The sequence below is a fragment of the Heptranchias perlo genome, chromosome 26 (genome assembly GCF_035084215.1).
Source record: "Heptranchias perlo isolate sHepPer1 chromosome 26, sHepPer1.hap1, whole genome shotgun sequence".
NCBI classification, from domain to species: Eukaryota; Metazoa; Chordata; class Chondrichthyes; order Hexanchiformes; family Hexanchidae; genus Heptranchias; species Heptranchias perlo.
Window position 1 is genome coordinate 4,491,323 of NC_090350.1, and position 18,181 is coordinate 4,509,503.

Here is an 18,181-nt window from a genome sequence, read left to right on the forward strand (position 1 = left end):
AGTCAGTGATGGCACTGTATCAGGAGCCGGCGATGGCACTGTATCAGGAGTCATTGATGGCACTGTATCAGGAGCCGGTGATGGCACTGTATCAGGAGTCAGTGATGGCACTGTATCAAGAGCCGGTGATGGCACTGTATCAGGAGTCAGTGATGGCACTGTATCAGGTGTCAGTATTGGCACTGTATCAGGAGTCAGTGATGGCACTGTATCAGGAGTCAGTGATGGCAATGTATCAGGAGTCAGTGATGGCACTGTATCAGGAGCCGGCGATGGCACTGTATCAGGAGTCATTGATGGCACTGTATCAGGAGCCGGTGATGGCACTGTATCAGGAGTCAGTGATGGCACTGTATCAAGAGCCGGTGATGGCACTGTATCAGGAGTCAGTATTGGCACTGTATCAGGAGCCGGTGATGGCACTGTATCAGGAGTCAGTATTGGCACTGTATCAGGAGCCGGTGATGGCACTGTATCAGAAGTCAGTGATGGCACTGTATCAGGAGCCGGTGATGGCACTGTATCAGGAGTCAGTATTGGCAATGTATCAGGAGCCGGCGATGGCACTGTATCAGGAGTCAGTATTGGCACTGTATCAGGAGCCGGTGATGGCACTGTATCAGAAGTCAGGGATGGCACTGTATCAGGAGCCGGCGATGGCACTGTATCAGGAGCCTGCGATGGCACTGTATCAGGAGTCAGTGATGGCACTGTATCAGGAGCCGGCGATGGCACTGCATCAGAAGTCAGTGATGGCACTGTATCAGGAGCCGGCGATGGCACTGTATCAGGAGCCTGCGATGGCACTGTATCAGGAGTCAGTGATGGCACTGTATCAGGAGTCGGGGATGGCACTGTATCAGGAGTCAGTGATGGCACTGTATCAGGAGCCGGCGATGGCACTGTATCAGGAGTCTGTGATGGCACTGTATCAGGAGTCGGCAATGGCACTGTATCAGGAGTCAGTGATGGCACTGTATCAGGAGTCTGTGATGGCACTGTATCAGGAGTCAGTGATGGCACTGTATCAGGAGTCAGTGATGGCACTGTATCAGGAGTCAGTGATGGCACTGTATCAGGAGTCGGTGATGGCACTGTATCAGGAGTCAGTGATGGCACTGTATCAGGAGCCGGTGATGGCACTGTATCAGGAGTCAGTGATGGCACTGTATCAGGAGTCAGTGATGGCACTGTAACAGGAGTCAGTGATGGCACTGTATCAGGAGCCGGCGATGGCACTGTATCAGGAGCCAGTATTGGCACTGCATCAGGAGTCAGTGATGGCACTGTATCAGCAGCCGGTGATGGCACTGTATCAGGAGTCTGTGATGGCAATGTATCAGGAGTCAGTGATGGCACTGTATCAGGAGCCAGTGATGGCACTGTATCAGGAGTCAGTGATGGCACTGTATCAGGAGTCAGTGATGGCACTGCATCAGGAGCAAGTGATGGCATTGTATCAGGAGTCAGTGATGGCACTGTATCAGGAGCCGATGATGGCACTGTATCAGGAGTCAGTGATGGCACTGTATCAGGAGTCAGTGATGGCACTGTATCAGGAGCCGGCGATGGCACTGTATCAGGAGCCGATGATGGCACTGTATCAGGAGTCAGTGATGGCACTGTATCAGGAGTCAGTGATGGCACCGTGTCAGGAGTCATTGATGGCACTGTATCAGGAGCCGGCGATGGCACTGTATCAGGATCAGGTGATGGCACTGTATCAGGAGTCAGTGGTGGCACTGCATCAGGAGCCGGTGATGGCACTGTATCAGGAGTCAGTGATGGCACTATATCAGGAGCCGGTGATGGCACTGTATCAGGAGTCAGTGATGGCACTGTATCAGGAGCCGATGATGGCACTGTATCAGGAGCCGGCGATGGCACTGTATCAGGAGCAGGTGATGGCACTGTATCAGGAGTCAGTGATGGCACTGTATCAGGAGCCGGCGATGGCACTGTATCAGGAGTCTGTATTGGCACTGTATCAGGAGCCGGCGATGGCACTGTATCAGGAGCCGATGATGGCTCTATATCAGGAGTCAGTGATGGCACTGTATCAGGAGCCGATGATGGCACTGTATCAGGAGCAGGTGATGGCACTGTATCAGGAGCCGGCGATGGCACTGTAACAGGAGCAGGTGATGGCACTGTATCAGGAGTCAGTGATGGCACTGTATCAGGAGCCGGTGATGGCACTGTATCAGAAGCAGGTGATGGCACTGTATCAGGAGCCGGTGATGGCACTGTATCAGGAGCAGGTGATGGCACTGTATCAGGAGTCAGTGATGGCACTGTATCAGGAGTCAGTGATGGCACTGTATCAGGAGTCAGTGATGGCACTGTATCAGGAGCCAGTGATGGCACTGTATCAGGAGTCGGTGATGGCACTGATTAAGGAGTCGCTGATGGCACTGTATCAGGAGCCGGCGATGGCACTGTATAAGGAGCCAGTGATGGCACTGTATCAGGAGTCAGTGATGGCACTGTATCAGGAGCCAGTGATGGCACTGTATCAGGAGTCAGTGATGGCACTGTATCAGGAGTCAGTGATGGCACTGTATCAGAAGTCAGTGATGGCACTGTATCAGGAGTCAGTGATGGCACTGCATCAGGAGCAAGTGATGGCATTGTATCAGGAGTCCGTGATGGCAATGTATCAGGAGTCAGTGATGGCATTGTATCAGGAGCCGGTGATGGCACTGTATCAGGAGTCAGTGATGGCACTGTATCAGGAGCCGGCGATGGCACTGTATCAGGAGTCTGTATTGGCACTGTATCAGGAGCCGGCGATGGCACTGTATCAGGAGCCGATGATGGCACTGTATCAGGAGTCAGTGATGGCACTGTATCAGGAGTCAGTGATGGCACTGTATCAGGAGTCAGTGATGGCACTGTATCAGGAGCCAGTGATGGCACTGTATCAGGAGTCAGTGATGGCAATGTATCAGTAGTCGGCGATGGCACTGTATCAGGAGCCGGCGATGGCACTGTATCCGGAGTCAGTGATGGCACTGTATCAGGAGCCGGTGATGGCACTGTGTCAGGAGTCAGTGATGGCACTGTATCAGGAGTCAGTGATGGCACTGTATCAGGAGCCGATGATGGCACTGTATCAGGAGTCAGTGATGGCACTGTATCAGGAGTCAGTGAAGGCACTGTATCAGGAGCCGGCGATGGCACTGTATCAGGAGCCGATGATGGCACTGTATCAGGAGTCAGTGATGGCAATGTATCAGGAGTCAGTGATGGCACTGTATCAGGAGTCAGTGATGGCACTGTATCAGGAGTCAGTATTGGCACTGTATCAGGAGCCGGCGATGGCACTGTATCAGGAGTCAGTGATGGCACTGTATCAGGAGCCAGTGATGGCACTGTATCAGGAGCCGGCGATGGCACTGTATCAGGAGTCTGTATTGGCACTGTATCAGGAGCCGGCGATAGCACTATATCAGGAGCAGGTGATGGCACTGTATCAGGAGCCGGCGATGGCACTCTAACAGGAGCAGGTGATGGCACTGTATCAGGAGTCAGTGATGGCACTGTATCAGGAGCAGGCGATGGCACTGTATCAGGAGTCTGTATTGGCACTGTATCAGGAGTCAGTGATGGCACTGTATCAGGAGTCAGTGATGGCACTGTATCAGGAGCCAGTGATGGCACTGTATCAGGAGTCAGTGATGGCATTGTATCAGGAGTCAGTGATGGCACTGTTTCAGGAGTCAGTGATGGCACTGTATCAGGAGTCAGTGATGGCACTGTATCAGGAGCCAGTGATGGCACTGTATCAGGAGTCGGTGATGGCACTGTATCAGGAGTCGGTGATGGCAATGTATTAGGAGACGGCGATGGCACTATATCAGGAGTCGGTGATGGCACTGTATCAGGAGCCAGCGATGGCACTGTATCAGGAGCCGGCGATGGCACTGTATCAGGAGTCGGTGATGGCACTGTATCAGGAGTCGGTGATGGCACTGTATCAGGAGCCGGCGATGGCACTGTATCAGGAGCCGGCGATGGCATTGTATCAGGAGCCGGTGATGGCACTGTATCAGGAGTCAGTGATGGCACTGTATCAGGAGTCGGTGAAGGCACTGTATCAGGAGTCGGTGATGGCACTGTATCAGGAGCCGGCGATGGCACTGTATCAGGAGCCGGCGATGGCACTGCATCAGGAGTCGGTGATGGCACTGCATCAGGAGTCGGTGATGGCACTGTATCAGGAGTCAGTGATGGCACTGTATCATGAGTCAGTGATGGCACTGTATCAGGAGTCAGTGATGGCACTTTATCAGGAGTCAGTGATGGCACTGTATGAGGTGTCAGTGATGGCACTGTATCAGGAGTCGGCGATGGCACTGTATCAGGAGCCGGCGATGGCACTGTATCTGGAGCCGGCGATGGCACTGTATCAGGAGTCGGCGATGGCACTGTATCAGGAGCCGGCGATGGCACTGTATCTGGAGCCGGCGATGGCACTGTATCAGGAGTCAGTGATGGCAATGTATCAGGAGTCGGTGATGGCACTGTATCAGGAGTCAGTGATGGCACTGTATCAGGAGTCGGTGATGGCACTGTATCAGGAGTCGGTGATGGCACTGTATCAGGAGTCAGTGATGGCACTGTATCAGGAGTCAGTGATGGCACTGTATCAGGAGCCGGCGATGGCACTGTATCAGGAGCCGGCGATGGCACTGCTTCAGGAGTCGGTGATGGCACTGCATCAGGAGTCGGTGATGGCACTGTATCAGGAGTCAGTGATGGCACTGTATCAGGAGTCAGTGATGGCACTTTATCAGGAGTCAGTGATGGCACTGTATCAGCTGTCAGTGATGGCACTGTATCAGGAGTCGGCGATGGCACTATATCAGGAGTCGGTGATGGCACTGTATCAGGAGCCGGCGATGGCACTGTATCAGGAGCCGGCGATGGCACTGTATCAGGAGTCAGTGATGGCACTGTATCAGGAGTCAGTGATGGCACTGTATCAGGAGTCAGTGATGGCACTGTATCAGGAGCCGGCGATGGCACTGTATCAGGAGCCGGCGATGGCACTGTATCAGGAGTCGGTGATGGCACTGTATCAGGAGTCGGTGATGGCACTGTATCAGGAGTCAGTGATGGCAATCCATCAGGAGTCAGTGATGGCACTGTAACAGGAGCAGGTGATGGCACTGTATAAGGAGTCAGTGATGGCACTGTATCAGGAGTCAGTGATGGCACTGTATCAGGAGCAGGTGATGGCACTGTATCAGGAGTCAGTGATGGCACTGTATCAGGTGTCAGTGAAGGCACTGTATCAGGAGTCAGTGATGGCAATGTATCAGGTGTCAGTGATGGAACTGTATCAGGAGTCAGTGATGGCACTGTATCAGGAGCCAGTGATGGCACTGTATCAGGAGTCAGTGATGGCACTGTATCAGGAGTCAGTGATGGCACTGTATCAGGAGTCAGTGATGGCACTGTATCAGGAGTCTGTGATGGCACTGTATCAGGAGCAGGTGATGGCACTGTATCAGGAGTCAGTGATGGCACTGTATCAGGAGTCAGTGATGGCACTGTATCAGGAGTCAGTGATGGCACTGTGTCAGGAGTCAGTGATGGCACTGTATCAGGAGTCGGTGATGGCACGGTATCAGGAGTCAGTGATGGCACTGTATCAGGAGTCAGTGATGGCACTGTATCAGGAGTCGGTGATGGCACTGTATCAGGAGTCAGTGATGGCACTGTATCAGGAGTCAGTGATGGCACTGTATCAGGAGCCGGCGATGGCACTGTATCAGGAGCCGGCGATGGCACTGTATCAGGAGTCAGTGATGGCACTGTATCAGGAGTCAGTGATGGCACTGTATCAGGAGTCAGTGATGGCACTGTACAGGAGCCGGCGATGGCACTGTATCAGGAGTCAGTGATGGCACTGTATCAGGAGTCAGTGATGGCACTGTATCAGGAGCCGGCGATGGCACTGTATCAGGAGCCGGCGATGGCACTGTATCAGGAGTCGGTGATGGCACTGTATCAGGAGTCGGTGATGGCACTGTATCAGGAGTCAGTGATGGCACTCCATCAGGAGTCAGTGATGGCACTGTAACAGGAGCAGGTGATGGCACTGTATAAGGAGTCAGTGATGGCACTGTATCAGGAGTCAGTGATGGCACTGTATCAGGAGCAGGTGATGGCACTGTATCAGGAATCAGTGATGGCACTGTATCAGGTGTCAGTGAAGGCACTGTATCAGGAGTCAGTGATGGCAATGTATCAGGTGTCAGTGATGGAACTGTATCAGGAGTCAGTGATGGCACTGTATCAGGAGCCAGTGATGGCACTGTATCAGGAGTCAGTGATGGCACTGTATCAGGAGTCAGTGATGGCACTGTATCAGGAGTCAGTGATGGCACTGTATCAGGAGTCTGTGATGGCACTGTATCAGGAGCAGGTGATGGCACTGTATCAGGAGTCAGTGATGGCACTGTATCAGGAGTCAGTGATGGCACTGTATCAGGAGTCAGTGATGGCACTGTATCAGGAGTCAGTGATGGCACTGTATCAGGAGTCGGTGATGGCACTGTATCAGGAGTCAGTGATGGCACTGTATCAGGAGTCAGTGATGGCACTGTATCAGGAGTCGGTGATGGCACTGTATCAGGAGTCAGTGATGGCACTGTATCAGGAGTCAGTGATGGCACTGTATCAGGAGCCGGCGATGGCACTGTATCAGGAGCCGGCGATGGCAATGTATCAGGAGTCAGTGATGGCACTGTATCAGGAGTCAGTGATGGCACTGTATCAGGAGTCAGTGATGGCACTGTATCAGGAGCTGGCGATGGCACTGTATCAGGAGCCAGTATTGGCACTGTATCAGGAGTCGGTGATGGCACTGTATCAGGAGTCTGTGATGGCACTGTATCAGGAGCTGGCGATAGCACTGTATCAGGAGCCAGTATTGGCACTGTATCAGGAGTCGGTGATGGCACTGTATCAGGAGCCGGTGATGGCACTGTATCAGGAGTCAATGATGGCACTGTATCAGGAGTCAGTGATGGCACTGTATCAGGAGTCAGTGATGGCACTGTATCAGGTGCCGGTGATGGCACTCTATCAGGAGCCGGTGATGGCACTGTATCAGGAGCCGGTGATGGCACTGTATCAGGAGTCAGTGATGGCACTGTATCAGGAGTCGGTGATGGCACTCTATCAGGAGTCAGTGATGGCACTGTATCAGGAGTCCGTGATGGCACTGTATCAGGAGTCGGTGATGGCACTGTATCAGGAGTCGGTGATGGCACTCTATCAGGAGTCAGTGATGGCACTGTATCAGGAGTCGGTGATGGCACTGTATCAGGAGTCCGTGATGGCACTGTACCAGGAGTCGGTGATGGCACTGTATCAGGAGTCGGTGATGGCACTCTATCAGGAGTCAGCGATGGCACTGTATCAGGAGTCAGTGATGGCAATCCATCAGGAGTCAGTGATGGCACTGTAACAGGAGCAGGTGATGGCACTGTATAAGGAGTCAGTGATGGCACTGTATCAGGAGTCAGTGATGGCACTGTATCAGGAGCAGGTGATGGCACTGTATCAGGAGTCAGTGATGGCAATGTATCAGGTGTCAGTGATGGAACTGTATCAGGAGTCAGTGATGGCACTGTATCAGGAGCCAGTGATGGCACTGTATCAGGAGTCAGTGATGGCACTGTATCAGGAGTCAGTGATGGCACTGTATCAGGAGTCAGTGATGGCACTGTATCAGGAGTCTGTGATGGCACTGTATCAGGAGCAGGTGATGGCACTGTATCAGGAGTCAGTGATGGCACTGTATCAGGAGTCAGTGATGGCACTGTATCAGGAGTCAGTGATGGCACTGTATCAGGAGTCAGTGATGGCACTGTATCAGGAGTCGGTGATGGCACTGTATCAGGAGTCAGTGATGGCACTGTATCAGGAGTCAGTGATGGCACTGTATCAGGAGTCGGTGATGGCACTGTATCAGGAGTCAGTGATGGCACTGTATCAGGAGTCAATGATGGCACTGTATCAGGAGCCGGCGATGGCACTGTATCAGGAGCCGGCGATGGCACTGTATCAGGAGTCAGTGATGGCACTGTATCAGGAGTCAGTGATGGCACTGTATCAGGAGTCAGTGATGGCACTGTATCAGGAGCCGGCGATGGCACTGTATCAGGAGTCAGTGATGGCACTGTATCAGGAGTCAGTGATGGCACTGTATCAGGAGTCAGTGATGGCACTGTATCAGGAGCCGGCGATGGCACTGTATCAGGAGCCGGCGATGGCACTGTATCAGGAGTCGGTGATGGCACTGTAGCAGGAGTCGGTGATGGCACTGTATCAGGAGTCAGTGATGGCACTCCATCAGGAGTCAGTGATGGCACTGTAACAGGAGCAGGTGATGGCACTGTATAAGGAGTCAGTGATGGCACTGTATCAGGAGTCAGTGATGGCACTGTATCAGGAGCAGGTGATGGCACTGTATCAGGAGTCAGTGATGGCACTGTATCAGGTGTCAGTGAAGGCACTGTATCAGGAGTCAGTGATGGCAATGTATCAGGTGTCAGTGATGGAACTGTATCAGGAGTCAGTGATGGCACTGTATCAGGAGCCAGTGATGGCACTGTATCAGGAGTCAGTGATGGCACTGTATCAGGAGTCAGTGATGGCACTGTATCAGGAGTCTGTGATGGCACTGTATCAGGAGCAGGTGATGGCACTGTATCAGGAGTCAGTGATGGCACTGTATCAGGAGTCAGTGATGGCACTGTATCAGGAGTCAGTGATGGCACTGTATCAGGAGTCAGTGATGGCACTGTATCAGGAGTCGGTGATGGCACTGTATCAGGAGTCAGTGATGGCACTGTATCAGGAGTCAGTGATGGCACTGTATCAGGAGTCGGTGATGGCACTGTATCAGGAGTCAGTGATGGCACTGTATCAGGAGTCAGTGATGGCACTGTATCAGGAGCCGGCGATGGCACTGTATCAGGAGCCGGCGATGGCACTGTATCAGGAGTCTGTGATGGCACTGTATCAGGAGTCAGTGATGGCACTGTATCAGGAGTCAGTGATGGCACTGTATCAGGAGCCGGCGATGGCACTGTATCAGGAGTCAGTGATGGCACTGTATCAGGAGTCAGTGATGGCACTGTATCAGGAGTCGGTGATGGCAATGTATCAGGAGTCAGTGATGGCACTGTATCAGGAGTCAGTGATGGCACTGTATCAGGAGTCAGTGATGGCACTGTATCAGGAGCTGGCGATGGCACTGTATCAGGAGCCAGTATTGGCACTGTATCAGGAGTCGGTGATGGCACTGTATCAGGAGTCTGTGATGGCACTGTATCAGGAGCTGGCGATGGCACTGTATCAGGAGCCAGTATTGGCACTGTATCAGGAGTCGGTGATGGCACTGTATCAGGAGCCGGTGATGGCACTGTATCAGGAGTCAATGATGGCACTGTATCAGGAGTCAGTGATGGCACTGTATCAGGAGTCAGTGATGGCACTGTATCAGGTGCCGGTGATGGCACTCTATCAGGAGCCGGTGATGGCACTGTATCAGGAGCCGGTGATGGCACTGTATCAGGAGTCAGTGATGGCACTGTATCAGGAGTCGGTGATGGCACTCTATCAGGCGTCAGTGATGGCACTGTATCAGGAGTCCGTGATGGCACTGTATCAGGAGTCGGTGATGGCACTGTATCAGGAGTCGGTGATGGCACTCTATCAGGAGTCAGTGATGGCACTCTATCAGGAGTCAGTGATGGCACTGTATCAGGAGTCGGTGATGGCACTGTATCAGGAGTCCGTGATGGCACTGTACCAGGAGTCGGTGATGGCACTGTATCAGGAGTCGGTGATGGCACTCTATCAGGAGTCAGTGATGGCACTCTATCAGGAGTCAGTGATGGCACTGTATCAGGAGTCGGTGATGGCACTGTATCAGGAGTCGGTGATGGCACTCTATCAGGAGTCAGTGATGGCACTGTATCAGGAGTCAGTGATGGCACTGTATCAGGAGTCTGTGATGGCACTGTATCAGGAGCAGGTGATGGCACTGTATCAGGAGCAAGTGATGGCACTGTATCAGGAGCAGGTGATGGCTCTGTATCAGGAGTCAGTGATGGCACTGTATCAGGAGTCAATGATGGCACTGTATCAGGAGTCAGTGATGGCACTGTATCAGGAGTCAGTGATGGCACTGTATCAGGAGCAGGTGATGGCACTGTATCAGGAGTCAGTGATGGCACTGTATCAGGAGCTGGTGATGGCACTGTATTAGGAGCTGGTGATGGCACTGTATCAGGTGCCGGTGATGGCACTGTATCAGGAGTCCGTGATGGCACTGTATCAGGAGTCAGTGATGGCACTGTATCAGGAGCCGGTGATGGCACTGTATCAGGAGCCGGTGATGGCACTGTATCAGGAGTCTGTGATGGCACTGTATCAGGAGCAGGTGATGGCACTGTATCAGGAGTCAGTGATGGCACTGTATCAGGAGTCAGTGATGGCACTGTATTAGGAGCTGGTGATGGCACTGTATCAGGTGCCGGTGATGGCACTGTATCAGGAGCCGGTGATGGCACTGTATCAGGAGTCCGTGATGGCACTGTATCAGGAGTCAGTGATGGCACTGTATCAGGAGTCCGTGATGGCACTGTACCAGGAGTCAGTGATGGCACTGTATCAGGAGTCAGTGATGGCACTGTATCAGGAGCCAGTGATGGCACTGTATCAGGAGAAAGTGATGGCACTGTATCAGGAGTCGGTGATGGCACTCTATCAGGAGTCAGTGATGGCTCTCTATCAGGAGTCAGTGATGGCACTGTATCAGGAGTCAGTGACGGCACTGTATCAGGAGTCAGTGATGGCAATGTATCAGGAGTCAGTGATGGTACTGTATCAGGAGTCAGTGATGGCACTGTATCAGGAGCCAGTGATGGCACTGTATCAGGAGTCAGTGATGGCACTGTATCAGGAGTCAGTGATGGCACTGTATCAGGAGTCAGTGATGGCACTGTATCAGGAGTCAGTGATGGCACTGTATCAGGAGTCAGTGATGGCACTGTATCAGGAGCAGGTCATGGCACTGTATCAGGAGACAGTGATGGCACTGTATCAGGAGTCAATGATGGCACTGTATCAGGGGTCAGTGATGGCACTGTATCAGGAGTCAGTGATGGCACTGTATTGGGAGCTGGTGATGGCACTGTATCAGGAGTCAGTGATGGCACTGTATCAGGAGTCAATGATGGCACTGTATCAGGAGTCAGTGATGGCACTGTATCAGGAGTCAGTGATGGCACTGTATCAGGAGCCGGTGATGGCACTGTATCAGGAGCCGGTGATGGCACTGTATCAGGAGTCCGTGATGGCACTGTATCAGGAGTCAGTGATGGCACTGTATCAGGAGTCCGTGATGGCACTGTACCAGGAGTCAGTGATGGCACTGTATCAGGAGTCAGTGATGGCACTGTATCAGGAGTCAGTGATGGCACTGTATCAGGAGCCGGCGATGGCACTGTATCAGGAGCCGGCGATGGCAATGTATCAGGAGCCGGCGATGGCATTGTATCAGGAGCCGGCGATGGCACTGTATCAGGAGCCGGTGATGGCACTGTATCAGGAGTCCGTGATGGCACTGTATCAGGAGTCAGTGATGGCACTGTATCAGGAGAAAGTGATGGCACTGCATCAGGAGCCAGTGATGGCACTGTATCAGGAGAAAGTGATGGCACTGTATCAGGAGAAAATGATGGCACTGTATCAGGAGCCAGTGATGGCACTGTATCAGTAGAAAGTGATGGCACTGTATCAGGAGAAAGTGATGGCACTGTATCAGGAGCCAGTTAAGGCACTGTATCAGGAGAAAGTGATGGCACTGTATCAGGAGAAAGTGATGGCACTGTATCAGGAGCCAGTTAAGGCACTGTATCAGGAGAAAGTGATGGCACTGTATCAGGAGAAAGTGATGGCACTGTATCAGGAGCCAGTGATGGCACTGTATCAGGAGAAAGTGATGGCACTGTATCAGGAGTCGGTGATGGCACTGTATCAGGAGTCGGTGATGGCACTGTATCAGGAGTCGGTGATGGCACTGTATCAGGAGTCGGTGATGGCACTGTATCAGGAGTCGGTGATGGCACTGTATCAGGAGTCGGTGATGGCACTCTATCAGGAGTCAGTGATGGCACTCTATCAGGAGTCAGTGATGGCACTGTATCAGGAGTCAGTGAAGGCACTGTATCAGGAGTCAGTGATGGCAATGTATCAGGTGTCAGTGATGGAACTGTATCAGGAGTCAGTGATGGCACTGTATCAGGAGCCAGTGATGGCACTGTATCAGGAGTCAGTGATGGCACTGTATCAGGAGTCAGTGATGGCACTGTATCAGGAGTCAGTGATGGCACTGTATCAGGAGTCTGTGATGGCACTGTATCAGGAGCAGGTGATGGCACTGTATCAGGAGTCAGTGATGGCACTGTATCAGGAGTCAGTGATGGCACTGTATCAGGAGTCAGTGATGGCACTGTATCAGGAGTCTGTGATGGCACTGTATCAGGAGCTGGCGATGGCACTGTATCAGGAGTCAGTGATGGCACTGTATCAGGAGCAGGTGATGGCACTGTATCAGGAGTCAGTGATGGCACTGTATCAGGAGTCAATGATGGCACTGTATCAGGAGTCAGTGATGGCACTGTATCAGGAGTCAGTGATGGCACTGTATTAGGAGCTGGTGATGGCACTGTATCAGGTGCCGGTGATGGCACTGTATCAGGAGTCCGTGATGGCACTGTATCAGGAGTCAGTGATGGCACTGTATCAGGAGTCCGTGATGGCACTGTACCAGGAGTCGGTGATGGCACTGTATCAGGAGTCGGTGATGGCACTCTATCAGGAGTCAGTGATGGCACTCTATCAGGAGTCAGTGATGGCACTCTATCAGGAGTCAGTGATGGCACTGTATCAGGAGTCGGTGATGGCACTGTATCAGGAGTCGGTGATGGCACTCTATCAGGAGTCAGTGATGGCACTCTATCAGGAGTCAGTGATGGCACTGTATCAGGAGTCAGTGAAGGCACTGTATCAGGAGTTAGTGATGGCAATGTATCAGGAGTCAGTGATGGTACTGTATCAGGAGTCAGTGATGGCACTGTATCAGGAGCCAGTGATGGCACTGTATCAGGAGTCAGTGATGGCACTGTATCAGGAGTCAGTGATGGCACTGTATCAGGAGTCAGTGATGGCACTGTATCAGTAGTCTGTGATGGCACTGTATCAGGAGCAGGTGATGGCACTGTATCAGGAGTCAGTGATGGCACTGTATCAGGAGTCAATGATGGCACTGTATCAGCAGTCAGTGATGGCACTGTATCAGGAGTCAGTGATGGCACTGTATCAGGAGTCAGTGATGGCACTGTATCAGGAGTCAGTGATGGCACTGTATTAGGAGCTGGTGATGGCACTGTATCAGGTGCCGGTGATGGCACTGTATCAGGAGTCAGTGTTGGCACTGTATTAGGAGCTGGTGATGGCACTGTATCAGGAGCCGGTGATGGCACTGTATCAGGAGTCCGTGATGGCACTGTATCAGGAGTCAGTGATGGCACTGTATCAGGAGCCGGTGATGGCACTGTATCAGGAGCCAGTGATGGCACTGTATCAGGAGCCGGTGATGGCACTGTATCAGGAGTCCGTGATGGCACTGTATCAGGAGTCAGTGATGGCACTGTATCAGGAGTCAGTGATGGCACTGTATTAGGAGCTGGTGATGGCACTGTATCAGGAGCCGGTGATGGCACTGTATCAGGAGCCGGTGATGGCACTGTATCAGGAGTCCGTGATGGCACTGTATCAGGAGTCAGTGATGGCACTGTATCAGGAGTCCGTGATGGCACTGTACCAGGAGTCAGTGATGGCACTGTATCAGGAGTCAGTGATGGCACTGTATCAGGAGCCAGTGATGGCACTGTATCAGGAGAAAGTGATGGCACTGTATCAGGAGCCAGTGATGGCACTGTATCAGGAGAAAGTGATGGCACTGTATCAGGTGAAAGTGATGGCACTGTATCAGGAGCCAGTGATGGCACTGTATCAGGAGAAAGTGATGGCACTGTATCAGGAGCCAGTGATGGCACTGTATCAGGAGTCGGTGATGGCACTGTATCAGGAGTCGGCGATGGCACTGTATCAGGAGCCGGCGATGGCACTGTATCAGGAGCCGGCGATGGCACTGTATCAGGAGCCGGCGATGGCACTGTATCAGGAGTCCGTGATGGCACTGTATCAGGAGTCAGTGATGGCACTGTATCAGGAGTCAGTGATGGCACTGTATCAGGAGCCGGCGATGGCAATGTATCAGGAGCCGGCGATGGCATTGTATCAGGAGCCAGCGATGGCACTGTATCAGGAGTCAGTGATGGCACTGTATCAGGAGTCAGTGATGGCATTTTATCAGGAGCTGGTGATGGCACTGTATCAGGAGCCGGTGATGGCACTGTATCAGGAGCCGGTGATGGCACTGTATCAGGAGTCGGTAATGGCACTGTATCAGGAGTCCGTGATGGCACTGTATCAGGAGTCAGTGATGGCACTGTATCAGGAGAAAGTGATGGCACTGCATCAGGAGCCAGTGATGGCACTGTATCAGGGGAAAGTGATGGCACTGTATCAGGAGAAAGTTATGGCACTGTATCAGGAGCCAGTGATGGCACTGTATCAGGAGAAAGTGATGGCACTGTATCAGGAGAAAGTGATGGCACTGTATCAGGAGCCAGTGATGGCAATGTATCAGGAGAAAGTGATGGCACTGTATCAGGAGTCGGTGATGGCACTGTATCAGGAGTCGGTGATGGCACTGTATCAGGAGTCGGTGATGGCACTGTATCAGGAGCCGGCGATGGCACTGTATCAGGAGACGGCGATGGCACTGTATCAGGAGTCAGTGATGGCACTGTATCAGGAGTCAGTGATGGCACTGTATCAGGAGTCCGTGATGGCACTGTACCAGGAGTCAGTGATGGCACTGTATCAGGAGTCAGTGATGGCACTGTATCAGGAGCCAGTGATGGCACTGTATCAGGAGAAAGTGATGGCACTGTATCAGGAGCCAGTGATGGCACTGTATCAGGAGAAAGTGATGGCACTGTATCAGGTGAAAGTGATGGCACTGTATCAGGAGCCAGTGATGGCACTGTATCAGGAGAAAGTGATGGCACTGTATCAGGAGCCGGTGATGGCACTGTATCAGGAGTCGGTGATGGCACTGTATCAGGAGTCGGCGATGGCACTGTATCAGGAGCCGGCGATGGCACTGTATCAGGAGCCGGCGATGGCACTGTATCAGGAGCCGGCGATGGCACTGTATCAGGAGTCCGTGATGGCACTGTATCAGGAGTCAGTGATGGCACTGTATCAGGAGTCAGTGATGGCACTGTATCAGGAGCCGGCGATGGCAATGTATCAGGAGCCGGCGATGGCATTGTATCAGGAGCCAGCGATGGCACTGTATCAGGAGTCAGTGATGGCACTGTATCAGGAGTCACTGATGGCATTATATCAGGAGCTGGTGATGGCACTGTATCAGGAGCCGGTGATGGCACTGTATCAGGAGCCGGTGATGGCACTGTATCAGGAGCCGGTGATGGGACTGTATCAGGAGTCCGTGATGGCACTGTATCAGGAGTCCGTGATGGCACTGTATCAGGAGAAAGTGATGGCACTGTATCAGGAGTCGGTGATGGCACTGTATCAGGAGTCGGTGATGGCACTGTATCAGGAGTCGGTGATGGCACTGTATCAGGAGTCGGTGATGGCACTCTATCAGGAGTCAGTGATGGCACTCTATCAGGAGTCAGTGATGGCACTGTATCAGGAGTCAGTGAAGGCACTGTATCAGGAGTCAGTGATGGCAATGTATCAGGTGTCAGTGATGGAACTGTATCAGGAGTCAGTGATGGCACTGTATCAGGAGCCAGTGATGGCACTGTATCAGGAGTCAGTGATGGCACTGTATCAGGAGTCAGTGATGGCATTGTATCAGGAGTCAGTGATGGCACTGTATCAGGAGTCTGTGATGGCACTGTATCAGGAGCAGGTGATGGCACTGTATCAGGAGTCAGTGATGGCACTGTATCAGGAGTCAGTGATGGCACTGTATCAGGAGTCAGTGATGGCACTGTATCAGGAGTCTGTGATGGCACTGTATCAGGAGCTGGCGATGGCACTGTATCAGGAGTCAGTGATGGCACTGTATCAGGAGCAGGTGATGGCACTGTATCAGGAGTCAGTGATGGCACTGTATCAGGAGTCAATGATGGCACTGTATCAGGAGTCAGTGATGGCACTGTATCAGGAGTCAGTGATGGCACTGTATTAGGAGCTGGTGATGGCACTGTATCAGGTGCCGGTGATGGCACTGTATCAGGAGTCCGTGATGGCACTGTATCAGGAGTCAGTGATGGCACTGTATCAGGAGTCCGTGATGGCACTGTACCAGGAGTCGGTGATGGCACTGTATCAGGAGTCGGTGATGGCACTCTATCAGGAGTCAGTGATGGCACTCTATCAGGAGTCAGTGATGGCACTCTATCAGGAGTCAGTGATGGCACTGTATCAGGAGTCAGTGAAGGCACTGTATCAGGAGTTAGTGATGGCAATGTATCAGGAGTCAGTGATGGCACTGTATCAGGAGTCGGTGATGGCACTGTATCAGGAGTCAGTGATGGCACTCTATCAGGAGTCAGTGATGGCACTGTATCAGGAGTCAGTGAAGGCACTGTATCAGGAGTTAGTGATGGCAATGTATCAGGAGTCAGTGATGGTACTGTATCAGGTGTCAGTGATGGCACTGTATCAGGAGCCAGTGATGGCACTGTATCAGGAGTCAGTGATGGCACTGTATCAGGAGTCAGTGATGGCACTGTATCAGGAGTCAGTGATGGCACTGTATCAGGAGTCTGTGATGGCACTGTATCAGGAGCAGGTGATGGCACTGTATCAGGAGTCAGTGATGGCACTGTATCAGGAGTCAATGATGGCACTGTATCAGCAGTCAGTGATGGCACTGTATCAGGAGTCAGTGATGGCACTGTATCAGGAGTCAGTGATGGCACTGTATCAGGAGTCAGTGATGGCACTGTATTAGGAGCTGGTGATGGCACTGTATCAGGTGCCGGTGATGGCACTGTATCAGGAGTCAGTGTTGGCACTGTATTAGGAGCTGGTGATGGCACTGTATCAGGAGCCGGTGATGGCACTGTATCAGGAGCCGGTGATGGCACTGTATCAGGAGTCCGTGATGGCACTGTATCAGGAGTCAGTGATGGCACTGTATCAGGAGCCGGTGATGGCACTGTATCAGGAGCCAGTGAAGACACTGTATCAGGAGCCGGTGATGGCACTGTATCAGGAGTCCGTGATGGCACTGTATCAGGAGTCAGTGATGGCACTGTATCAGGAGTCAGTGATGGCACTGTATCAGGAGCCGGTGATGGCACTGTATCAGGAGCCGGTGATGGCACTGTATCAGGAGTCCGTGATGGCACTGTATCAGGAGTCAGTGATGGCACTGTATCAGGAGTCCGTGATGGCACTGTACCAGGAGTCAGTGAAGGCACTGTATCAGGAGTCAGTGATGGCACTGTATCAGGAGCCAGTGATGGCACTGTATCAGGAGAAAGTGATGGCACTGTATCAGGAGCCAGTGATGGCACTGTATCAGGAGAAAGTGATGGCACTGTATCAGGTGAAAGTGATGGCACTGTATCAGGAGCCAGTGATGGCACTGTATCAGGAGAAAGTGATGGCACTGTATCAGGAGCCAGTGATGGCACTGTATCAGGAGTCGGTGATGGCACTGTATCAGGAGTCGGCGATGGCACTGTATCAGGAGCCGGCGATGGCACTGTATCAGGAGCCGGCGATGGCACTGTATCAGGAGCCGGCGATGGCACTGTATCAGGAGTCCGTGATGGCACTGTATCAGGAGTCAGTGATGGCACTGTATCAGGAGTCAGTGATGGCACTGTATCAGGAGCCGGCGATGGCAATGTATCAGGAGCCGGCGATGGCATTGTATCAGGAGCCAGCGATGGCACTGTATCAGGAGTCAGTGATGGCACTGTATCAGGAGTCAGTGATGGCATTTTATCAGGAGCTGGTGATGGCA